Genomic DNA, 27,533 nt, shown 5'->3' on the forward strand with positions numbered 1-27,533 from the left:
AATATAACTAATTTTCTCATCGTTTGTTTTTTCTCACCTAAAATTTATACGCCGTGTTTTCATTTGGAACTCTCTAGTAAAGGCACTAAGTTCGAGTATCGCCCATGTTGATACATGGTTAGATAAAATAACTGGTCTCTCTTTTGGCGAAATAATAAAAAAGGGACATAACATCAGATGATATTGCATATAATGAGGGCAATTTACACGCATGGGTAATTAACTTGTAGTTACAGTAGTATGAACACTCAGGTTTCTTTTTAAAAATGACCAGTGCTTAACGACGCCTATTCACTGAGTTAAAAATAGACACCAGCTTTCAGAAAAAAAATTTCCTTTACATGTTGATTTATTTTTAAGAAAAATATTTTTGCGAATGCAATGCAAGCGCAAATTTGCTAAAAATTTATCTACAGTAAAAATTTCCAGATTTACGGTAGATCAAATAATGGATAAAAGTTCATGTTCAAGCTTTTTAAGATCAATTTTCGATTCATTTTCTAGACTAACAAATGCAACAAATGCCAGTCAGGATAAAATACAAATCAATGTGGACTTACCTAGCTTCCTAAAAGTAACCACCAACAAATGGAGCATTACTGTGAGTTTTGCCCAGGTAAAATATGACACCATTTTCTCATATCTTGAGCTAACTTTCGAGAAAATTACTAGAGGAGATGGCTATATTTTTAAGACTAATTGTAGATCTGTTAAGGCTATAGTATACAGAAGCACCTTAGTACTACACAATCATGGTAGTTCAGCGACAACATGTTCGAGAAATTCCTTGAAAAAAAAATAGGTTCCTATGTTTATGATATTAACAACTCAAATACTATCCTTTCCCAACCACCACCACATAATTATGGCGTTTACTTCTATGAAGAATTCATCAAATATTGTGTAGTGTAATGAAACAAAAGAACATGTCAAGTGTGGTGATTTTGCTCTGGAGGAACTTTCGTTAGTGGTTCATCGCCTAACACAAGATATTGGGTCATTATAAAAGAAACTTGGTGAAAAAAATACACGGAAAAACTTTACCAGTTCAAGTACTAAAACAATTTCGAAAGTCTTCAAGAACAAGGCAATTGTACCGATGATCTGCCGAAGAGATCCAAAAACGTCACTTCTAGACATGTGCAGTGTGACAATAATCTTTCGGAAACATCAGAAAATGCATGTTCAACAAATACAGAACCAGAACACATGTGTACAAAAAAACACACACACAAAAACAAGGAAGAATTCCCCTCAAAAACTTCTCCAAATTCTGAGCAATTTAAAACATCAACACTCATTAATATTATTGGCAGTTCAATTCTGCAAAGAATTAAGACCGTGGGTTAAATTCAAATGTTCGTGTAAGTACTAACTGAAGAGCCAGTGTCTCATTTATTTAAAAATACGTCAATACGATGTATCTTCTTTGGAAAATATCATTATCCAGGCTGGAGAAAACGATTTATCAAATCAGTGCGATATGGAAGCAGTAGAAAATGATTTTTGCGAAATAGTCACGGATCAAGGATCAACGGAAGAGGAATTCAAACATTCGTGTTTTCGTATCTGAAATCATGCCAATAAAAGATGCAATGGTCACCGGTGTGAAAGATATTATCAGCTTTGTGTGTGAAGAATACGGTGCAACATCCCTTTGTCCTAAAATAAGATTAACAAAAGTCTTGCATGTGGAAATCGTGATTCAAACTAAACTATAAGCGTCACAAATAAATGTACTCCGGTGAACACTGGATTTGGTCTTGTTAAAAGGGGTTTGCGTTTTGGAAATTTTAATATTTGTCACCTTGTACAAAAATCGGATAAACTGAAATTGATGCTACAATACGAACGAACTATGGATGTGCTGGGGCTGTGTGAGACTTTTTAACAAGATCATATTAGTGATTCAGATTTCAGTATGGATGACTATCTATTTACCCTCCTGCTGGGTTGAGGACCTAGCGAGGGAAATGAATTGTGCCCCCTACTGTGATGACCAAGAAATCATATTTCCAGGTGATTTTAATGTAAATTTGCTTATTGACCCCCCTCAATCTTTGACATCTGCTCTAGATGAATTAGAACTTTGTCAACTATTTACCATAATTTCTAGAATAATTAACACCTCATGTACCCTTATTGATCATTTTACACTAACCGACCTGATAAAATTCAAGTACCACCCATATAGATATCTCTGACCATTACCCTGTTTGTGCAACCCGTAGATCTAACAGCATGCAGCGTAAGGGAAAACACACTGAAATTCAATACAGAGATTTTAAAGAATTCTAATAAGGAATGTTTTCTCTCTGATTTACAACATTAATGTACAGATCCGCTAATAAGAAGTGCTTTTAATTTCTGACGTTTCTTTACTCTTTTAAAATACATTAAATCGTATGATCAGACTTGTATCATTTGAAAGAAATATTAATGAACCAAATGATTTTAGTTATTTACCCTAAGTCCATATCAATTAATGTGATTACTTCTATATGTATGAATGTTTTAAAATTTGATATTGTTTTTCTGTGAATTTTTGTATCCACACGCGCTGACCTAGTTAGAAAATTTTATGGAATATCTGATCATCATTTATGTAATAGCCAAGAAGAACATATACAGTATACATGTATATTTTTATGATCCCCTACCACACAGTCGATGTTTGTCTGAATCTTAATGATTTTTGTGCAGCTTTTGGATGCAGGATTCACGATAGGATAGGATAGAATTGTCAACTAATAGGATAGCAGCACTATAATACTAGCTTTACTAATGGCATATTCCCTTCCCAGCTAAAACATGCTAAAGTCATCCCCAAATATAAGAAAGGTGATAAATATTATCCAAGTAACTACCGCCCGATATCTATCTATCTTACCAACTTTGTCAGAAAATTTTGAAAAGCATATTGAAAATCAAATATGTGAATTTACGAGAGATTTGGACATCGTTATAAGGTCTTAGTCTTGTTTTAGAGAATTTTACTCTTGTCAAGCAGCACTAACCAAACTTACTGATTACATGCAATTGACCGAAGGAGTTTAATTGCCATAGCTATTCTGGATTTTAGGAAGGCATTTGATTTTGTCAGCCATGATATCTTAATAGAGAAATTACGACAATATAATTTTGATTCACCCACAATCAGGTGGTTTCAGTCTTGTTTAGTTTAAACCCTATTTTATTTGAACATGACAAGCAAGAAATACAAGAACAAATACAGGCAAGAAGTATAAAGATCAAAAAGGATTTGGAAACAAGTTTCAATCAAAGTACTGAAAGTACTGAAAGGCGGAAGCATGATTGCAAGTTCATATGTGCAAAAACTTTAATGACACATATTTGAAGCACTAGAGGATGGGAGTGAAGAATATTTTGAAGGATTGTAGTATTGAAACCAAAGAACAAACAAAAATAAACAATATGTATTCCTTTTGAAGCGGAGACATGAGAATAAAAGACGTCAATAGCAGCATGAACATTTTAACATTTATTATACCCCACCGCTTGAACAGTAGAAGGGTATGTCCGTCCGTCTGTACGTGTTTACGAGAGTGCATTTATTGGGTATTTTTCATGTCAAGAGTGTACTTATTGGGTACTTTTTGCTTATTGGGTATACCCAATAAGAAATGTCGCTGAATATGCTTAAAACGCCCTAATTGGGTATTTGCATGTTAGTACCCAACAAAACTTGGACACGACGATTTGTCCAAAAAAAGTGTCCATAAAAGTTGCTTTCACGGACGCACCGTGTTTTGTGTTTCAGTTTTACATTCGGAACTCTAAATTCTCGAGAGTTCCAAAATCAACTTCCTTTGATTCTGATCATAACAACGTTTGTTTTCATGGAAAAAAATATGGCGACTAAGAAATTCTTAATGTCATCAAGATTTTCTGATTGACAATAGAAAAGGTAAGTTTATTCGATTAATATTTATTTATTGCTGGGTTCTTGTTTAAGGAAAATAGATTTTAATGTAATTTTGAAAACAATTGGGCACAAAATTAAAATAGATATATCGGAACAATTAATCCTAAGTTGCACTTGTTTGTATTTTGAATTTTCTCTGTCTTTTCAACTCTCTTGAGGGCGAGAAGTATTTAGTAAATGATCGTATATTGTTAGATAATCTTTAATAAATCGAAAGTGTTTATTATTCAATTTTATATCATAACCAACTGACAATGTATATTGGAAAGGAAAATGAAAATTTTAACAAGCCTGTATATTCATAAATCAGCTGTAAGTCATCGGTTCATGTAAACAGTGTTACAATCGCAAAGTTAGCTGAGATGATGATAAATGTGATAATTGACAACAACTAACTAATCGTATGCAAGTTTATCTCATCTGACATGTAACTTATGAGATTCATTGTATTACTGAAAAACGTTCAGTCAAAAAAGTGCTTCTTTCTGTCTTTGGTTTTGAGTGTCTGCTTTATTTTGATTTTTTTAATTATTGTTTTTGTCATTTGTTTTAATTAATTTAAAACAATACTGAAATTGATATTTTTCATTTCATTTTTGATTTTATAAGTTTAGTGCTTCGATTTAATTAGATGAACTAGTGAATGACCAGAAAAGGAATATCTAAAATCTTTTTTTTTTCATTTTTTAAAATCATTAATTTTTATATGATTAAATTTTAATAGCAAAAATTAAACTAATTAAAACTTTAATTTTGAAAAGAATCATCTGTAGTTAATACCCTGACTTTTTTCACGATGACCTTTTTTTTCAATGTTACTTTTTAATTTTTGTCTCTATATTTGGGCTTGTCACTTTTTACTCGGGGATAGTAACTTTATTGCTACCAAGCTGTGGATTAGTACTTGATTTCCTTTATTGCACGGCGATGACTATGATTCAATTGCAGAAAAGCTAATAGGTTTACGTATGTGAATGTATATGATTAATGCTTACTTATGGTTTTAGGATAACTGGAGATAATGATTCCTTTTTTTCATTGATATTACATAAATATTTTCCTAAGTATTATGTTACAATAAATTGGTTTAGATTTTTTTAATAAAAGTAATCAATAATTGCAATGGAAATTAAAACCACGATGTTCATTGAGGATTTTCAATGTGTAACAGGTCAAACAGGAACTTCAATTGTGAACATCGCAGAGAACCCACTCATCAGAAGATGACCCTCAGAAATAGGACAATTGTAAGTAATCAGTAAAATGATTAGGAATACTTCATGCCAACCATAAGATTTTTAGAGACATTTTCGCTTCTTAAATTAGAAGAGATAGCGGGGAAAACTTGTACATAGTACAAAACGTCTACTAGGCAACCAACCTTTAACTGCAGGGAAGCTTTTGGTACATGAATGTGCAATACAGCTACATAAAACCTCTTTAGTATTCATGTTGAGTTTGAGAAAGTACCTTATTATTTTTTCTAGTGTATGTCAACATTTTCATGCACACTGTTTGTTTGTTTGTACTACATTTTATTTTAAATTCTTCAGATGTCGTTTACCTTTGCCAGTTTTTAATCATTTGTTTTAAGGGCATCTGAGGGTTGGTTCCAGAACTTAATTAATTGTAAAGTAAATACCGGGGTACTATACGGTCAAAGGTTATGTTAATACGTGTATAACATTTTGTTCTGATAGAGGTGGCATACAGGAAAAGAAACAATACTAGATATCACTTCAAAGGAATAAAACAGCTTCATCTTTTAGGTGTATTTTATTTAAGGATCAGTACTTCATGTCTGATGTATTGAAAAATATTCATAATCTGTTTGACTGTAATTTTTCATATTTTCAACTTCTATCCAGCTTAGTCAATTTTAATTAAATTTTGTGCAAAGCATACCCCAGGAAGGGGGGATGGAGTGTCAAGTGTGTCTCTGTTCCTGTCAAAGCAGTTAGTAAGGTTTGGGTCAATTTTAAATCCTCTTTAGCAGAACTATTGGGCTAAAAATAATACTAATGTGAAAGCTTCTTATCATTAAGTGTAGAGATGTTTTTGAAGATTATGTACCCTAATGTACTGATAGTGTTACATTAGAAGTCTTAAATTTGCAACGAATAGGTGTAAAATCTTTTTAAATTCTCCTTCAACCAGAAACTAACCTACTTTCTAATTAATAAACAACACCGTTTTGTGTGTTGAATGATGATTCCATTTTGATAAAATTATGGCAGATGGGGGAGGAGGATGAAGATGCATTTAGACATAGAAGAAACAAGAAAAAAAAGAATTGATAGAATTTAGTTTTCTTCCATTTTATTTATCAATACATATTTCTGAAGAAGAAATATACTTCTACTTCTTGGTTGGGTTTGTTCAACATAAAGAGTGATCTTGCTGTAGTCAAGAAAACATGTTTTATACGGCAAAGAAATGTCTTTATCTAATTGCAGAATAAATAAAATGGACAGAGGCAGATCTAAAGGAGATGCATGAAATGAGGAATATTTTAAAGATTGCCTGAGCATAACCACTGCTACTGGATAAACATATGGCAACATAAAAGAGCAGGGCCAATGGAGGTATCATACAGTATAGGCCATGGGATACCCTGAAGAAGAAAGTATTGAACAGAAACAAAAATAAAACCATTTTGACATTTATTGAAATATAGGATCAAAGCCCTACATGTAAAATTTGGGCATGTAATGACTTTTCTCTTGCTCTAAGACTTATAACAGTGATGATTTGATTTAATATCTTTATCCCGATTTGTCGAAAAGATTTGGACATAGTGCATCATTTTTTTTTAAGTTTTGATACAACGAATTCATTCATTGTACTTGTAACTGAATTTCTGGTGCGACACTGTGTTATCGGCTTCAAAACTAAGTTTGTGATTTCCAAACCAGATTAATGAATCCTGTAATAGCTTTTAACATCGGTGACTATTAAATCTATTCTTTCGCATCTCAGAAGTATTTTTATTATTACAGGGAAAATATGCATTGTACATGTATCTGTAATAAACAGGATAATAGAAATATTCCATATAATACAACACAATCTTAGCAACTGAAGGCACCTATTTTATCAAGGGTGTGATCTGTTTATCAATATGGTTTTCAGAATCTTGCTCTACCTGTAATGACTTTCTCCAATATTTAAATTTAAATCTAGCAAACATGGTTATAAAATTCTTTAAAAGCCAAAGTTTTGGCACAAAATGCTTATATGTTTCCTATCATTTATAAAGTGTACACTGAATGAGATGTGGAATGTTAGAATTAAAGTATTAAATATGTTTTTGACTTATGTATGCTAGTGCAGATAAATTTTGATTCAACTAGGGAAGGTAAATGTCATACTTTGCAATCTAATGCAAGAGTATAAATATCCAAGACAAATTTGACAATTTTAATGAAGGGTATAAGTAACCCAAGAAGAATTTGACAGGTGAACATCACCTGTTGGGTTTAATTCTAAGGTTGGGATGTAATATCCAAGAGGAGTTGAACCAATGCCCAATACCTATTGGGTTTTCTTTCTTATGAAAAAAAATTCAGGAACCCAAGAAGAATGTCCAATACCTTTTGGTTAATATACTATTGAAGGGATGAAGATATCCAAGAGGAATCGGTCAGGTGTCCTTTACATGTTGGGTAGTATTTTGATGAGAAGATTCTCAAAAAACCCAAGAATTTAACAAGTGTCCATTGCCTGTTGGGTGGGATGTAGATATCCAAGAGGAGTTGGACAGTTATTCATTACCTGTTGGGTGGTATTCTGATGAAACAATTCAAGAAACCCAAGAAGAATTAGACAAGTGTCTATTACCTGTTGGGTGGGATGTAGATATCCAAGAGGAGTTGGACGGATGTCCATTACCTGTTGGGTGGTATTCTGATGAAACAATTCAAGAAACTCAAGGAGAATTGGACAAGTGTCCATTGCCTGTTGGGTGGAATGTAGATATCCAAGAGGAATTGGACAGATGTCCATTGCCTGTTGGGTGGTATTCTGATGAAACAATTCAAAAAGTCCAAGAAAAATTGAATAAATGTCCATTACCTGTTGGGTGGAATGTAAATATCCAAGGGGAGTTGGACAGGTGTCCAAAAGCTGTTGGGTTGTATTTTGATGAGGAGATTCAAGAAATCCAAAAAGAATTGGACAAGTGTCAATTGCCTGTTGGGTGGGATGTAGATATCCAAGAGGAGTTGGACGGATGTCCATTACCTTTTGGATGGTATTCTGATGAAACAATTCAAGAAACCCAAGAAGAATTGGACAAGTGTCCATTACCTGTTGGGTGGGATGTAATATCCAAGAGGAGTTGGACAGGTGTCCAAAAGCTGTTGGGTTGTATTTTGATGAGGTTATTCAAGAAATCCAACAAGAATTGGACAAGTATCCACTTCCTGTTTGGTGGGATATAGATATCCAAGAGGAGTTGTACAGATGTCCATTACTTGTTGGGTGGTATTCTGATGAAGCAATTCAAGAAACCCAATTAGAATTGGACAAGTGTCCATTACTTGTTGGATGGGATGTAGATATCCAAGAGGAGTTGGACAGGTATCCATTACCTGTTGGCTTGTATTTTGATGAGGAGATTCAAGAAACCCAATTAGAATTGGACAATGTACACATGTTCAATTGTTCTTGGGTAGTTTAATCCCTTCGTCAAAATACAACCCAACAGGTATTGGACACCTGTCCAATGCCTGTTGGATACCTTCATTCTGTCCAACATGTAATGGGCATTTGCTTATTATTAATTGGTCATGACTCAAAAAGGTTTCTCCTTAAAAACTTAATTTTGTTATTCAAGAAGGGTTGAACAGAGTCTGAGATGTGTTGATTTGTGTTTTCACAGTTTTTTTGCACTTAGGTATTCATATATTTTAATATCAGATATTTTTGAAATATACAGGTGTATTTCCTTACTGCTAAGAACAAATTAGTTAGATGTTACAATAAAAGAGCTATATCATAGAAATTGACAAAAATATGGGTTCAAAACCAAAAGTTTTCAGTCTTGTCTGAATCTACCAGAAATAAAATATATAATAAATTAGAAATGAATAAAAAACAATAAGAAAAAACCCAATAAATCCGGACACAGGATTAATATCCAATAAGATTTGAACAGTAACTACCCAAATAATGCTCTCTCGTGTGTACACTTTTTTTGTATCCAATAAGCAGTATCCAATAGGACTTGGACTTGATGTACCCAATATATAACCAAATGTGTGTCCGTCCGTCCAGCTGTCTAGCTGTCCGTCCGTCTGTTTTACTTTGAAAATTTTATGAAACCGTCACAGAATCTTTATTATATATTGCCATTGTTTACTCTTATTTTACTTTTTGATCCAACACATAGTGTGGGATTCCTGGTCAAAGCAAAACATGGACTTTTCCATTATAATCATATGGGAGGCAGGGGTTTCAATAGTGAGCTCGTTGCTCACAGTACCTCTAGTTTTTGTTAAGTAGAATTCGACAAGTTAAAATTGAAATGCAAGTTGCAATACATAAAATTTGAAAGATATGGTTTTTGGGAACAAGAAATGGATAATTATAAAATTTCACACGAAGACGAGTACTAATGAGTAAAAGAAAACAATAAATATCACAACTGCATTTTGGTTTCTTTATGTATATTAAGTTTTAGTACCAATGAAAATAAGTCTTGTTAAAAACAGTTAATTAAACAAGAATGCAACATATATAAAAGACCTTGCATAGATTTACAATGTGTTTGTGGTTCTATGAATTGTTTTCATTCAATACACGTAACTATGATCCAGGTAGAACAAATCACAGGTCTCTAATGCTGATGACAGGTGAACCCTGTGTCATTATGTCCATAATAAATGGAATGTTTTTTCAGGACAGCTTCTACCATGGCAAGTCCTTGAACGCCAGACAATTTTATTTTTATTCTTGTGGTAAATTTGTCTTTGATGATTGTTAAATTTTGTAGACATACACGCCAATACCAGTGGTGATTTCTTTTCTGGAGATTATCTACAAAATTCCCCTCACAACTGTCTCTTGGCAGAATTTTCTACAAAGTGTATTATTGAAAAAAAATTAATATCTCATAATGTTTATTTAACAAAAAATATTTTACAATGTATCTGACTTAAAATAAATGAAATTAAGGACTTCAAATAACCTTTTACGATGTATTTTAGTATATTTACTAGGGAAGTAAATTTTACCGGGTACTCGATAAACGTCCAAGTATCCATTACTAAAAATAGGTTCTCGGTTACTCGGATACATATTATTTCTTATATCAATGTACATATTTTTTATTAAAACCTTATCAATAATAACTCAAACAGGCAAATGGTAATTAGCATGTCTTCATCTATACATCTAGCTGTTAAACACCCGTTATCGCCTTGATCTACATTTATTCATTCGGTGAAATCTGACATGCAAAGAAATTAATGCCACTATACCAACTTCAAGAGTGAAGTGGGTATATAGAAAAAACAATAGATTTAAAACTGCTGAAAGTAGTAAGTTTAGTGTATATACTGGAAACAACCAACGAATGATATAAGACTAGCGATCCTGACCAACAACATCCGTCCCCTCTCTTTCGCAAGTTATATAACCTACATATGTACTCAGCAGTTTGTCAAATAAATCCAATATTAAAACAACCTTTTGTAATTTTTGGTGTATTATGCATTTGTATTTTATTTGATAACTAATTTTAGTACCAAAATTTTTTCCCAATGGTATTGATAATTATTTGTACATGTATTACATTGATAAACATGATAAAATCAGCTCTTTGGGTTAATAGAGCTTAATTTATCTACGATCAAGATCAAACTTTTATCTACATTTTACCATGTAACTTTCTATACAATTGGGAAAAAGCCAGAGTAAGCGATTACCAAATATTGATCGACTTGACTTCCATAGTATATTGTTGGTTTTTTTTCTATCTCAAAACATAAGACAATTTGTTATACTATCAAAAATATGTATCATGACTTATGAAAAATTTTTCCACTAGAAATATAATAAATTGATGTATTCACCTTCAGAAAAGTGTTTCTGGTTGTGCTGAGTTGAGTTTTCTTCTGCCATTTATAAGAGGGGACACAGAACAAATTCACAATGCAATCTTAATTATATCCCACTTTCTGTTAGCTGCCTCCGTAGGGACACATCTATACAGACTAAAATACAATATGTAGTTCTTATGCTTGCGTCTTAATTTCTGTCCAAATTTTACATTTTGGTCCATCCTTCAACAAACATGTATTTACATTAGAGAATGGATATATAAATGTATTATCATGCCGAGATAGTGTATAGTATACACTATCTCGGCATGATAATTCCTCAAATAATTTTTCCCAGGCATGTAATCATGGTAATTAATTATAGAGTACCAGTTCGTTCGATAAGACCCTACCATAACAGCTATCATATATAATCTAAAGCATGCCTGCATAGGGGGGGCGACATTTTCAAGTTAAAACTAGAACTGTCCAATAGGGACAAATACCCCCGCTGGGTTTTTCAGAGTAGGTGCCAATTCAGAAATATTTAATGGATCTAGTTAGAGGTGTTCACTATTGTCTAAAAAAGTGCCCCGCCACAGCATGATACGCCCATCAAATATTGTTCAATAATCATAAATTGGTTAGGGTGCAAGAAAATCAAGTAACCTTGATTAACAGAATGACACAGATTTCAATGATCTAATTTCCATTTCTTATCATGTTTAAAATATTGTACATATACATCTCTAAGAGACTTAGAGTGTAGGGATTAATTAAAACAAAAAGTACATCATATAATTCTAAACTGGCTGTGTTAGAGCTTAACAAATATCCATCTGTAGCTTTAAATTGTTTATTGCATATTTTATGAAATAATGGAAATGCTACAATATATAAAACAGTATTATGTTAAAAAACCTAGTGTCTTTAAATTGATACAATTGTTAAGTGTACAAAATGTTAAAGAAATGTCTAAATTGGGAAAATTTTTGTTCAGTGCTTTACAACGAAGAAAAGATTTATTAAACTGTTCGTAGTTCATGATATGTATGTAGACATTTATTATACAATTGAAAGATCTGAATATATGTATACCTTGTTTATAATACAATGTACATGTATCTGTCTGATGTGCCATTTGGCATAAGGAAATACTGTATACAGGGTTATTTTCGCCCCGTCTTATTTTCGCCTGTTCACACTTGCAAACAATTTTGCCCCGTTTTAAATTTGCCCAGTCATAGTTTTGTTTAAATAATTATACTGTATTATTTGAATTTGCCCCGTTTTAAATTCGCCCAAATGAGGGTAGGGCGAAAGGGGCGAAAATAAAACGGGGACGAAAATTTCCCTGTATACAGTAAAGAATTGAGTACAGTCTCATTAAAAAAAAATCAAAAATTAATTATTCTTTAGACTATAAAATTCTAAGTGAGACATGACTACAATTTGTTGCAAATATATAAAAATTGGAATGTAATTTTTTTTCTCAATGAACACATTTTTAATTAATTTTAATTATATTATACAATACTAATTCAGTTTTAATCATACACTAAAACATCAATTTGTTTTAATTACATTACACCGATTGAAAGATCTTTATCTGAACTACAGTCATCAAGAACTCTTAATTAACACAAGCAACTATAAGGCCATTTCTTTTTGCCCAACTCCCAAGAGATAAATTAAGATAATACTGCATGATGCTCTTGCCAGTTAACTCCCGACAATGAACTCATTAATTTCTCTCTAATTTGACATGCACATTTCTGCTATCAAAAATTCTCCTTGACCAGTGCTTGATAATTATGCCCATGGGGCAAAATGAATTCCTCTCAAATGATTAACATTTGTTACAGAATTTGCTGTAAAGTATATGATGAAAAAATAAGTTTTTACTTAATTTAACATTTTTTAATAAGGATACAACTATATTTTTACATTCTTTAGGATTATGAAATTTAAAATTTTAAAGACTTAATTTTTTTTAAAATATCACTTAAATTAAAGGTCACTGTGACCTTGAAATAGGTCGTGACACGCCGTCTACCCAAGATGCATAAATTGTCCAAGTTTGATGATTGTAAGTCTAATAGTTTACTAGTTATGAGCCAAACAAAATCACAAAATAAAAAAGAAAAAACGCCTGTAAAATGCAGAAAAATCATCCAATCATGATGAAAATCCCAGGTGCACACCTTCACATGGTGAATAATAAGTGTACAAATTTTCAGACAAATCCATCCAATAGTTTCTGAGAAATGGTCGGGACAAAATCTTGTCTACAGACTGACAGACAGACGGACAGACAGACAGACAAGGTGATTCCAATATACCCCCCTAAACTTCGTTTGCGGGGGTATAACAATAAAATATAAGAATAACAATAAAAAATAGGCTAATCACAAAGCGTGAGTTACCTTGCTTATTTTGAAGAGAAGGCCTGTCACTTCCATTCATTTCTGCTCCACGTGGGTTTGTTGACATTAATTTACGCTGAATGGTCTTATGTTAGATTATTACGCGAATATAGTACATAATAAATAAACAATTGATAAAAGGAGTTACATACCTCTTTTCTTCTATTTTATACAAGATTATTGAAAAGATTAATTTAGTTCCTCAGTAGCTATGTACCTGCTCAATAATTCTTAAGCATAATTACTTACTTGAACCATTTTGTCCCTCGTAGCAGGGCCCTGCTCGTAGTATTTCTAAAGATTGCTTCAGGACCCCGTGCTAATCAAATATTGAACCCGATTTGTTTATGTGCTGTCGTTCGTTCTTCTCTCAAGCATGAAACGTATCAGAAGATAAAGATTGGGAAGGGGGTCGAATATGATTTAGCGGGTTGTGTGCCCTTAGTTTAAGATACATCCATTTGGAGTACCATGAAACGGGGCCAACATCTTGAGAGGTCGAAAGGTCAACAAAGCAAATGTAATAGGCGGAAGCTAAAAACTTATACTTATCCGTTTCTTTCCTTATTATTAATGATAAAGATATAACATACCCTTATTAGATAGTTAAATAACACGATTTTAAGCTGCATTACAACAGTCTTATTTAAACGAAAGGATCCAAATTGTAAAAAATTGGCACATATTCTTCCCGTATCTCCTTTGCCTATCACAGCAGGGGTGCCACTGGATCCATTTTAGGACCACTACTATTTTTATTGTATATAAATGATCTTCCTGTATGTCTTAATTACTCTAATATTCATATGTTTGCAGACGATCCAACTCTGCAAATACATAACAGCAATGAATATAATATTGAAACACATAAAAATTCTGAATTACGTGAAATTGAAAACTCTTGTTTACAGAATCCAATGATACTGAACACAGACAAATCAAAATGTATGCTTATGTGTACACAATAAAAGAGATCATGATTAAGGAGGCAGACTATAGTTTCCATTGCGCAATATTTCACGCACCATAGTAAAATGAAGCGAATTTACTATTTTAATGCACATTTTTTTCGCTTAATTATTAAAATTAAACAAAATTAAGAAATTATAAGTATAAAAATGTAAAAAAAATTTGATATATTGATTTTTAACCGATTCTTGCAATTGATAGGTAGGTTGACGTCATTGCAGTGTGTTTTTGACGGTATGATAATCTGTACCTCTTAAAGAAAGGGGTAATAAAAGTATTATTAAAGAAAAAGTAATAAACATACGCGAAATTTAAAACATAAAAATTTGAGAATACCTGAAACATTTTATTATGTTTTCATGTAAATCCATTTTGTAGGTCATATTTTGTCAAACTCTAAAAAAATTAGTAGAATGTTTTGTATTTTGAGATGCCCCCTCTTGTAACAAGACGGTAGAATTGTGTGTTTCTTACATATATTGTATGATATAGTATTCCTCATCAAATATTATAGTTTGAACAAAATGTCTATTGTAGTATTTGTATAATTTGCTTTAAAGTGCTAAAAATTGGCATTTTCCTATATAATCCTATAGTAAATGTACCTGTATTTTGAGAATGCCTGTCAAAAATACCTGGACGGTAGATTTCACCTAAACTTTACATATTCACTAATGTTAATGTAAGTTATATATGATATAAAAATGAAGAGTTTCGCTATTTTAGTTTTCACACAATAAAACTATAGTCGGCCCCCTTAAATGTTCACCGTAAACATTGATGCAAAAATAACTGACATCTGCCATGGAAATAAATAAAACCTGAAGTATTCAGATAGATCAATTTCTTCAGTATAATTGGTATGTTGATGCAGTTTGTAAATTTAGAGATACAAGTTATTTGTCCATAAAATTTTGTATTTCATTTAAGTGAGAAAACTTTGTCAAGCATACATGTGTAATGGCCGTCCACATGCAACATTGAAAAATGTCATAAATGTTAGAAACGGCCTGCTTGAATTATTCTGATGCAGCACCTGACAAACTTTGTCTATCTAAGCCTTTGTTTGAAAAACTAGGTTGGTTAAAAGTTTTTGAGGTAGGTATACATGTTTAATAAAAATTATTGTATAAAACTTTTTATGGTATGAGTTTTTTGAATATATCCAGGATTTTTTATATTCTTTTAAAACTTTATCGATTCCTACTAATGCGTTCACCCCGAATTATAATCTTCGATTACACAAAATCTACACTCCCATTTTTAATATTTTACCATCAGAATTTTTTTCCAGGGGGGGGGGGAAGATCATTTTAAAAAAAGACATCCCACCTAAGTTTCACTTTATCTAAATAATTTACCCTTTGAATGAGTGTGTGGCCAACCATTTGTACAAATATAATAAGTTGAGTGGATCTGGAGAAGAATTCGAAATTTTAAAAAGTAAGAAAGTTTTCAGACGGATTACGCACAAAATGTGATGAGAAAACCTCACTTGAGCTTTCATCTCAGGTGAGCTGAAAATGTTGCGAATAAAAAAAAATTCCTTCACCAACCGCCCACTGTCCATAGTTTTTGCTAAGCTGAACGTTGTCATTTAATGAAAGAATGAAACAAGAGTTTCCTCTCTTCCTATAAATCTTTTTTTTTTCTTTTGTATGCTTAAATGGTGGTTTCAAGTAGAAAACTTTTTATTATTATAGAGATTATTGTTATTGTTTTTGAACTACGTCTTTTAAATTTGTATATTCAAATGGCAGTTATTGTTAAAAGTTTATTATTTGTCAAATAATTCTAAAATGTAAAGGTATATAAAACACTGATCATTTTATGTAAAATGTATATATATTTGATTGTTACCAACACAGTATATTCTTTGAATTGTAAGAGACATATAATGTTTTACTTAAAACATGGCCATTTTAATGTAAATGTGACCAAGCACCTGTTCCCTGGCTAATTACACAAAAGGCCTTCGATGCATCTACCCCTACTTTTCATTTAAAGCTTAAATTATCTGTTGACAAAATGAACGTCTTTTGAGAAAGGTATGTTTATTGTAAATTAGTAAACTCTTGGCTCATTTTTGCCTTATTTTGCCCTGTAGATTTCGGGAGTACTGGAACTACATACAGACGTCTCTCTAACGTCAAATCACGAGAATAATAATTCGCGAACCGGCCTCCCTACAACAACCTTTCTCATTTATTTTGTCACCAGAATTTTAGACTTTAGGGAAAAAACTATGACTAAAGTCCTTTTGCCAAAATATACAAATCTGGGTAACGTATTTACAGATTAAATATATTCAACGTATTTACAAAACATTATATGTCTCTTACACGATACAGCAGACAAACATCAGACAGTGCTCCACCGCACAGACAGACACAATAGAACATAGACACAGGGTCCCATACTTTACAAACACCGTAATGGGGCATATATTAAACTTTTAACATTGCCATTTGAATATCTAAATTTGACCTAGAGAAGTTCAATAACTACACAATAGAGTTCAGACATCAATAGTTTTCTACTTGAAACCACCATTTAAGCATACAAAAGAAAAAAAAATCTTTTCAAGTACCCATGTACATACAATCAACCTAACTATGCCTGCATTCTTTCAAATACGTTCTGCCTATCTCAAAAACTATGGACAGTGGGCGGTGGTGAAGGAATCCCCATATTTTATTCGCAACATGTTTACATGCTCACCCTGAGATGAAAGATAACCTGTGAGCGTATTTCGTTCAGATTTAGGTAGCAAATCTCTTTTAAAACTGCCATTGCAATATTAAAATACACAACTATACTAAGATGTTAATGCACAGATTAGATTGTACAAATGGTTGGCCACACACTCATTAAAATAAGAAAGTTAGAGACTAAAGTCGAATAACTTAGGTACAGGTTAATTGACTTAAAATGATCTTCAACATAAATTCAGACTTTTCAGGATAGATGACTCCGAATTCCGGTAAAGTACATAAAAAGTTTTGTAGATTTAATTGTTCAAACATTTACCTTTGGGGTGTAAGCCTTTCTATCACAAGGGACGTAAGTTTTACAAAGTCAATATATAGTCACAGAATGCGTCAAATATTTTCAGAAAAACTGATGTCAAAATTGCTAATTTTGCAAGAATTTTTAAAATTTGTATAACGCTACCTCTGATTTAAAAATGCAACTTGTAAATGAAAACTTACCTAAGAGAAGAAATACTTTTTTTGAAGACAAAGTTTATTTAAGGTGAAGTATTTCAAGGAGGAAGAAATTTTATACATCTGTAAATAACATTTTTGTGTTGTCATGTGTTACGAACATCCTCGCTCTTGACAAACCACTTAAATGAAATACAAAATTAACAAATAAGGATGGCCTAAATTTACAAACCTTAACAAAGAATGTCTTAACCAATCAACAAAAATTTTGTTAGGTCAAGCACTTCAGGTTTCATTTATTTCCATGGCAGATGTAGTTATTTCGTGAACATCAATGTTTACGGTGAACCATTTAAGGGGGCCGACTATAGTTTTATTGTGTGAAAACTACAATAGCGAAACTCTTCATTTTTATACCATATATAACTTACATTATCTTCAGTGTAAATGCAAAGTTTGGGTGAAATCTACCGTCCAGGTATTTTTGAGGGACCGTCTCAAAATACAGGTACATTTACTATAGGATTATATAGGAAAATGCCAATTTTTGGAACTTTAAAGCAAATTCTACAAATACTACAATAGACATTTTGTTCAAACTATAATATTTGATGAGGAATTTTATATCATACAATATATATAAGAAACACAGAATTCTACCGTCTTGTTACAAGAGGGGGCATCTCAAAATACAAAACATTACTATATTTATAGAGTACTACAAAATATGACCTACAAAATGGATTCACATGAAAACATAATAAAGATATTCTCAAATTTCTATGTTTTAAGCGCGTATGTTTATTACTTTTTTTCTTTAATAATACTTTTATTACCCCTTTCTTTAAGAGGTACAGATTATCATACCGTCAAAAACACACTGCAATGACGTCAACCTACCTATCAATTGCAAAATCGGTTAAAAAATCAGATATATCAATTTTTTTTTTACATTTTTATACCTATAATTTCTTAATTTTGTTTAATTTTAATAATTAAGCGAAAAAAGTTTCATTAAAACAGTAAATACGCTTCATTTTACTATGATGCGCGAAATATTGCGCAATGGAAACTATAGTCGGCCCCCTTAATTACATGCCAATACAGGCCAATACAAATGGCTAAATACAAAGGCTTTAAAAACAGATGTCCATCCTTGCACCAACTGACAAAATACCGCCTCTTAGTTCTATAAGTCTAGGAGCGAAAAGTGTACAAAAATCGTAAACCAGCTTTAACGAATAATACCTGGACGTCAATTGCAACAAACAGTTTCCTTACAATTACATTAAACAAAAACACTGTGAACCACTTGAACTGAAAAAAATGTATCAAATTTTATCGGGCACAAGTGCTCATCATCGTTACAACAGATGTATCATTTATATGTTTTGAATTTTGCCCCTTTGCGTATTACTATTACGTCATCAATTATGTGAAGGAACACAGAATTAAAAGCCGACGCCATTCTTATGTTGTTTCTACAGGCTAATAAAAGCCTTATAGGACCACTTTAACCATAACACATGGTGTCAGAAGTGTACAATGGATAAACTGGAACCACCATGAGTCCTTTCGCTCACGGGGAATGTGGCTGAAAATTGGAAGAAGTTCAAACAGAGGTTTGATGTTTACATGACAGCTACAGGTGCGTCCGAAAAAGGTGAAAAACAAAAATCATGCATTTTCCTACACGTAAGTAGGAGAACAGGAAGTTCAAGTTTATAACCCCTTTGTATTTGATGAGGGTGAAGAGTTTAAATTAAAGAAAATACTCGATAAATTTGAGGCGTATTGCACACCAAAACGTAATACTACGTATTAGAGACATAAGTTCTTCACGAGGGTGCAAAGGTCCGATGAGAAAATAGACCACTATGTGACGGAATTACAAACTATGGCAAAAAACTGTGCGTTTGGAGATTTAGCAGATTCTCTAATACGTGACAGAATAATTTGTGGTGTCCCAGATAACGCACTTAAAGAGAGACTTCTACGTACAGTAGATCACACATTAGACAAAGCACTTGCAACCTGTGGAGTTGCAGAATCTTACAAAGGAACAAATAAAAAGTATTGTCCCTACCTCAGAATTAAGTCCATGCTGTTGGTACCGAACCCAAAGACAAAAACGTACGGGTATCTAAACAAGGTAAAATTTGTGGACGGTGTGGATACGATGATTCACATAAGACTGCAAAAAATCTGCAAAAAGTGTAACGGTGCAAATCACTTCGCCAAAGTCTGTAGATCAAAAGGCAAACAAAATAGTACTAGAAAGAAAATGCAGAAAAAGAAACACATTCATGACATTCAGGATGAACAAGCTTTCTTCATCGACGCTCTGGAGACAGTTCATTCCGACAAACCAGAGGAGTGGCGTGTAACTCTAAGCACCAATCGCAAAGGAATCAACTACAAACTGGATACAGGTAGTCAAGTCAACATCCTGTTGGAGAAACAGTATCACAGCCTACGATGGAAGCTAAAACTCCACAAGACAAATATACAGCTTATGTCATACAGCAAGCATAGTATTCCGGTCCTAGGAGCATGTGCTCTGGACGTTTCTCATCAGGACAAAGCAGCTAAGGTCTACTTTGTCATAGTTAAGGAAGTTAGGCCTAGTAAAACACACATATACCATAGAAAACTGCACAAAGATTACAGACACCGCTGCACAAAACAATATGTTGATCAAAACAATATGACTTGTTCAAAGGATTAGGATGTTTACCGGGTGAACATAAATTATCCATAGATCCAGACATGACACCAGTAGTGAGTCCATGTCGTAAAATACCTTTCGCTTTACATGAAAAGCTCCAAGATGAACTTAAACGCATGGAGGATATGGGCGTCATATGCAAAGAAACCGAGCATACAGATTGGGTGAGTCCGATTGTAATCGTTCCGAAAAAAGACGGAAAGATCCGCGTGTGTCTGGATCCAATTCAGTTGAACAAAGCAATACAGAGAGAACATTACAAGCTGCAAACTCGAGATGAGATTCATGCGAAGTTCAAGAATGCACATTATTTCAGTAAACTGGATGCTTGCACTGGATTTTGGCAAATGAAACTGGATCAGAATTCCTCAAAACTTACCTGTTTCAATGCACCATTCGGAAGGTATTGATTTCTGCGCCTACTGTTTGGTATCTCATCATCGCCTGTGATATATCACAGGACCATTCACATGATATACGATCACACCAGGGTGCACAACAATGATGGATGGCATCATTGTCTGGGGGGCTCAACGCTTCAAGAGACATAATCAACGACTACAGCAGGTGTTTGATGCATCGCGCAAAGCAAATCTCAAATTGAATCGCGAAAAATGCGTATTTGGAGTCAAGGAACTTATATTCGTCGGTGACATTATATCGGCAGAAGGAATCAAGCCGGACGAGGCCAAGGTCAAGGCCATAATAAACTTTGAGACTCCAAAATGTATAAAAGATGTACAAAGCTTTCAAGGCATGTTGAACTACCAGGCAAGATATGTTCCAGACTTGTCGTCGAAAACACAAGTTTAGCGCAATCTCACAGAGGATAAAAACCAATTTCAGTGGACTACAGTTGAGCAAAAATCATTTGAGGAGCTAAAGGCCATACTAACAAGTACTTAAGTTCTTTGACCCGAACAAAGAGATTAAAATCTCTTCAGACGCCTCTAGTTTTGGACTAGGAGCCGTGCTCTTACAGAGGCATGATAATGAGTGGATGCCGGTGGCTAATGCATCGCGAGTTATATCTGATGCAGAAACAAGATACGCGCAGATCGAAAAGAAATGTTAGCCATATCATTTACATGTGAACACTTCCACCAGTACATACTTGGACAGGTAGTAGAAGTGGAGACCGATCATAATCCCCGAGTGAGCATTTTTAAGAAGTCTCTGAATGACTGTCAACTACGATTACAAAGACTGCTGCTGAGGGTACAGAAATACGATCTACGTATTGGCTGCACACCTGGAAAATTCATGCATACCGCTGATGCGTTGTCAAGAGGAACGGCTATGTCAATGAAACTGACCAAATCAGAACAGGAAGAGGATCTAAAAGTGTATGTTGACTCTGTCATTAAGAGCCTACCCATATCAGATCGTAGGCTACAGAAGATTCGCGAGGAAACTCAACATGACCCGAAATTGCAGTTACTAGCAGAAGTAATTGTAACAGGATTTCCAGAAACGCGCACTGAATGCCCTAAGGAAGTCTCAGCATACTGGAACATACGGACAGAGTTGAGTTTATGTGATGGAATCATCATGAAGACCGACCGCATTGTTATTCCAGTCTCATTACGAAAAGAGATGCTTACCAAAATCCATACAGGTCACCTTGGTATCGAAAAATGTAGAAATCGAGCCAAACAAGTGATGTATTGGCCTGAATGTATGCACAAATCAAGGAAATGGTGGATTCATGTTCAACATGTATCAAATTCCGTCCAAAACAACAGTCCGAACCGCTTAAACCACATAATGTATGCAATTATCCGTGGGGAAAAGTGGGAGCAGATTTGTGTGTATTCAATGGAGAAAATTATCTTGTGTTGTGTGATTACTATTCCAATTATCCAGAAGTGTGTCGTTTGCACAGTGTGTCAAGTCATTCAGTCATTAATGCAATGAAATATGTGTTTGCAGGCCAAGGCATACGTAAGATAGTATTCAGTGATAATGGGCCACAATTCAAGTCAGCTGAATTCAGCGAATTTGCAAAGTCATATGACTTTCAGCATCATACATCAAGTCCATTATACCCAAAATCGCATGGGTTAGTCGAGAAAACCGTAGGTATTGTAAAAGGCCTATTAAAAAAAAATCAGCAGATGATGGATCAGATTTCCACGTGAGTCTACTCATCTACCGTGCAACTCCTATACTCGATGGGAAATCACCAGCCGATATACTGAACAATGGACGTAAACTGCGTTCGAACTTACCAATGGCTGATAGTCGCCGTGGAAACAATTTAACCGAGTCTTATGAAAGAGCAAAGATGTAACAGAAACTCAAACAAAAACAGTATCATGACAGAAACACGAAAGAACTATCGCCGTTGAGTCCAGTACAAACCGTTGTCTTCGGGATCATAACGACAAGGATTGGGATAACTGTGGCAAGGTGCTAGACCAAGTGGCTCCGAGGTCATACTTAGTTCAAACTGAAAATGGACATGTATACCGCAGAAATCGCAGACGTATTTTGCAATCAAATGAACAATTTACACCATATGAACAATATGATTGTCAAAACAATGATAATGTTGATCATTCTAGTCATAATCCATGTGATGATGAAAATACTCAATTACTTAGTCAGGATATGTTTATTTGCACCAAACATGTACCAACACAAAATATGTCAGGGACCACAAGGTCTGGTAGGTCAGTTAAGAAACCACAGAGATTAATTAAAGAAATTTAATTTGCTTGTTTGTGGGTCAGATCAGTACCATGAAAATGGGGTATGAGAGTAAGGACTTAAACATCTATGTCAGTTGTTGTAAATTTTGGATAAGTTGTACTGTATGTTTTTTATATTTGAAATGCTAGTTAGTTGCATTACACAGACAATTTCTTAGTTTCATTTTGACATAGTTTCAGAACAAAACAGAACTGTTAATGTACCAGGCTCCATTACAGTGTTACATACCAAATCTTGATTTTCAACAGAATTTAATGTATTAACCTAAGAATAGTTTATGCAAGGTTTTACATCTTTTGCTATCTCATGAAATTTAATGTAGCTCATGATTCAATTTTAAAAGAGGGAAGATGTATCATTTATATGTTTTGAATTGACCCCTTTTGTGTATTATGTCATCAATTATGTGCAGGAACACACAATAAAAAGCAAGGAACCGACGCCATTCTTATGTTGTTTCTACAGGCTAACAAAAGCCTTATAGGACTACTTTAACCATAACACAACAGATATATTCAGATTTAATAATATCACGCTTATTCAATTCTAATTTTCATATTTACAAGCTTCAATAATTGCTTGATCTAATCAAGTACCGCAAACCTGCGTGTCAATCCTCTATAACGTCATCTCAGTAAGTACAGCTAGATCAACGTGGCTTTTATTCTACACTCAACGAGTGGTATAATGGCAAGAAAAGCTACATATTGATTAATGTTTACAATATTTATGCAAAATGACTGTATATAAGAGTGTAACAAATGAACGCAGTACAGTTAAGGCAACATATGAAAAAAATATGGTAATGAAGTCATAATGAGGTCTGACGTCATGACAGTTGCTCCGCCCTGATTGATCCATATAAGGAAATGGTGCTCAAATTAACTATTTACCGATATTTGCAAGACTTTGTAATAAACATCAATATCTTCATGTTTAAATAGAAAATAATTAGTGATTTTCTCGTATATAAAACTGCACGTTTTTAAAATAATCCTCTTTTTAATGTGTCGTTTGTCTGCATTCAGCTTCAGCCAAGCGCTTGCACTCGGTGACACGGAATGTTGTTTACATCTAAAAACGTGGGGAATCAGCTGAGATTTGCAGTGGATTTTTATGCAATAACCAAACAATCGTTAGAGAAAATAGGGATAAAATAAGCGACAAGGCATTGCTTCTCCCTTTTACCAGGACATGAGGACATTATTTCGGAAAATAGCAGAAAACCGAGACGATTTGAACCAGCTCAGCTCCGTAGATCCATTTCTGCACCAGGCCAGGTATGTAAACAGGTATACATGTACGCATATGTAGGTACATGTGTAGATCTACAGTACAATATTTAGACATGCTTTTGTTGACATAAAAAACCCCGAGTGTGTTCGTGTTCATTTAAATGTATTATCACAGTCAGTGAAGAACTGCATGTAATGCAGTGCCTTGTGTATACCCCCCCCCCTTATATCCTACTAAGTCATACACTTTCTAGAATTATAGAAAAATGAATTGCACTAAATATGTACTGATCATGCATGAGTTCCTGACTATTAGCTCATTTTCTTTGAGACAATATGTATACATGTAATAATGGAGGTCACCAGTAACACAAATTTAAACTAAATTAAATGAGATGTTTTCATTGTTTCAATCAATGATTCACTTGTGATTAGGCCTAAACATTAATTAGACATACAAATATGCTACACAATTTAACTGTTTCAGAAAAAAAAATATAGAATCATTCTGTTGAAAACATAGAACCCCAACTTCAGATTTATGGTTGCAATTTTCTAGAATTTCTATATTAATGAAAAAATATTCATTTTTTGCTTAGATTACATGTACACTAAAAATATTGATATAATGCTTTAATTTATCATTGTAGCTGTCAGGAGTCTCAGGCTTAAAGAATGAATATTTAAAAAAAAAATGCATCATTTCTCCACAGGGTATGTATACATTGTACTTCTAAAGCATTTCACATTTTTTAAAGTATGCATGTGCTATACATTTTGTTTGTGTTTATTTTAGTAAAGGAGAAACTTAGAATTTTATTAAGAAAATATTCTATCAATATCTATTGTAAATGTCAGAGGTTTCACTTTCCCAGAAAGTTTTGTAACACAATTTTTTTTTCATTTATATGAATGACATCAGTTCACTACAGTATACAATGTAGCATATTAAATTTGTATTGTCAGATGTAATGCAATTTTATTCTACAATGGTTGTATATTTAGTAATCTCATAGCATTTAACTGCATATATATGTGTTGTAGGCCCAGCTATTCCCAAATGTTGGACTAATGGATTCATTCAGGCAGCAAGTTAATCCATCATTTAAGGAAAATGGTATGCTCAATATTAGTTATAAATCATACAAGGTTTTGATAATAAAAATAACAGAAGCATTGAAAACATATATATGCATTCTATGTTAAATGTTTCAATGCATTTTTTAATTTCATTTATTTTTAAAATACAGTACAAATTACTTTCAATAATGGTATTTTCTGATTTTCTTATATTTTCAGTTTATCCACAAGAACATGAAGTGAAGGAAATAATTTACACCTGTCCAACATTCATACAGTCTGTCATTGGATTTGAAAAGAAATGTTTATTAAATAAATTTTGTAGATAAATAATAATTTGACTTTTTCATATATTTACCGTACAGGTGTTGAAAAGGCCATTATGATTTGAAAATCTTAACTTGTGTACGGTTTGTGTGGAGGGTACAAAATGTCCATGGCATCAAGATCTCATTTCCAGCATGTGCATTGTGTTCATGTATTTTTCAATAATATTACAAAAAAAACAGGAGTCTAGAGGTCCCCCTAATTGATTCAAAATAGGAAAGGGGGCACCATTTGATTCTGAGGGAAGGGGGTGAGGGGAGTTGGCGAGTTTTTCTAAGTCAGGTTTTTTTTTCCTTTTCATGTCTATGAAGGACAGATTAATATTTATTTCCGATCAAGATGAAGGATAGATTATTTATTTATTTTCCTTTTCATTGAAAAGTCCGACTAACAAGCCAAAAAAATGTATACATATAAAAAAAGCTCTGATTCGTGGGAGGGGAATATCACTAATCTGCGAGTACATTGTATTTATTTTTAAAATCTGCCAGCCCTCATGCACCCTCAAAATAAAATGGCTTTCCCCCTAACAATAAAATCCGAGTATACCCTAATCCTTTCTAATTAGTTCCTAAAACGTATAACTTAGATTAAATCCCTTAATTAACAGTAAGCGGTCTAATTGAAAGCGATCGTAGAACATGATCTCGAATGCAGAAAGGGAAAAAAAAATTAACACAAGTGTGTGTACCATAGGCGTCGGAAGCAAAATGAAGGGGGGGGGGGGGCTAAACCAAAAGAAGACGGTAAATTCAAATGCATACATTATGTACCCCCCCCCCCGTTCCGACGCCTATGAATACAGTAGTGAGAGAGGAGTATAGATATCTAATTAATTATTAATGGAGGCTATATTTTAATTAACCATTTGTGTTCTGCATAAATATATCGGCAATATATTTAGACCTATGTGTGTGTAATACTAGATCTACATCTTTGAGGAAAAGCAGGAGGATTGAAAGCCATTAAATGTATACAGTGTATGGAGAACGAGTACATAGAATAGAAAGAAATGTCAAGAATTTTATGCATACCGTTTTGATTTTAAATTAGTAAAAAGGAGTCCAGCCCTGTCGGCATGTATATTTATTTAAAATTTACGAGGTAAACAAACTATATCAAGTACTCAAGAGTTATCTCCCATGCTGGGTCATTGATGCGTTTGAAAACTAGAATAAGATTGACTCTTCCAAGATTTCAATTTTTAATCAAAAAGTGCAAGGGCAAGGCGACAATCTAAAAAGTAGGTTTTTATTTTAAATTATTTATTTTATTCTATAGTTTTCGAAAAGTGATGCTCATTTCTTTGTAATCCTTTAGTTAATTAATAATTCGCGATGAAATTAAGAAATTACCCTATTTTTTTCATGCATTACTGTCTGTTTTAGCTAAATAACGTAATTTTATCGGAAAACTAACTGAATGAGCATCACTTTTGACAAAGTATAGATATATAGTGACAACATAAAACATCGTGCAGTTAATTTTTTGCTTGCCTTGCCCTTGCACTTTTTGGTTAAATTTAACATCTTATTTTTTACCTAAAATCGAAGCCCACGTGACTTCAGGGGGTCACATGATGTCAAAAAATACCGATGGGAAAAACAATGGACATACTTTTCAAGATAACAAATAGCTATTTAATTAGAGTGCCTTGTCCAAATATAAAACTGATAAACATTATATGTATCGAATTCCGTGAATTTTTATAGAAAATGTGTACTGCGAAGTATTTATTCGCCGAATTTCACTTGTGCAGTTTAACTGTGACGTCATAATCGATTTTTCAAAACTGTGCATAGGCTGATCTCCAATTTCAAAGTCCTTAGCCTAGCTGCAGAATTATTAACACATTGGGAAGACTAAGATATATTTTAAGTTAGTATTTGAAAAAAGA

The 27,533-nt window shown here is 33.3% G+C and overlaps 1 long non-coding RNA gene across 1 annotated transcript; it reads right to left on the reverse strand.

The window, feature by feature from the left end:
- Positions 1-9,960: 9,960 nt before the first annotated feature.
- LOC134251002 (uncharacterized) lies at positions 9,961-13,471 on the reverse strand. Its single transcript, XR_009988644.1, has 3 exons — positions 13,416-13,471; positions 11,023-11,163; positions 9,961-10,025 (listed from the first exon to the last, which is right to left on the reverse strand). It is a non-coding gene; the product is annotated as an uncharacterized LOC134251002 (long non-coding RNA).
- Positions 13,472-27,533: the final 14,062 nt, after the last annotated feature.

This window comes from Saccostrea cucullata, unplaced genomic scaffold (assembly GCF_032062105.1).
Source record: "Saccostrea cucullata isolate Sc308-1 unplaced genomic scaffold, CSIRO_AGI_Scuc_v1 ctg2370, whole genome shotgun sequence".
Taxonomy (NCBI): domain Eukaryota; kingdom Metazoa; phylum Mollusca; class Bivalvia; order Ostreida; family Ostreidae; genus Saccostrea; species Saccostrea cuccullata.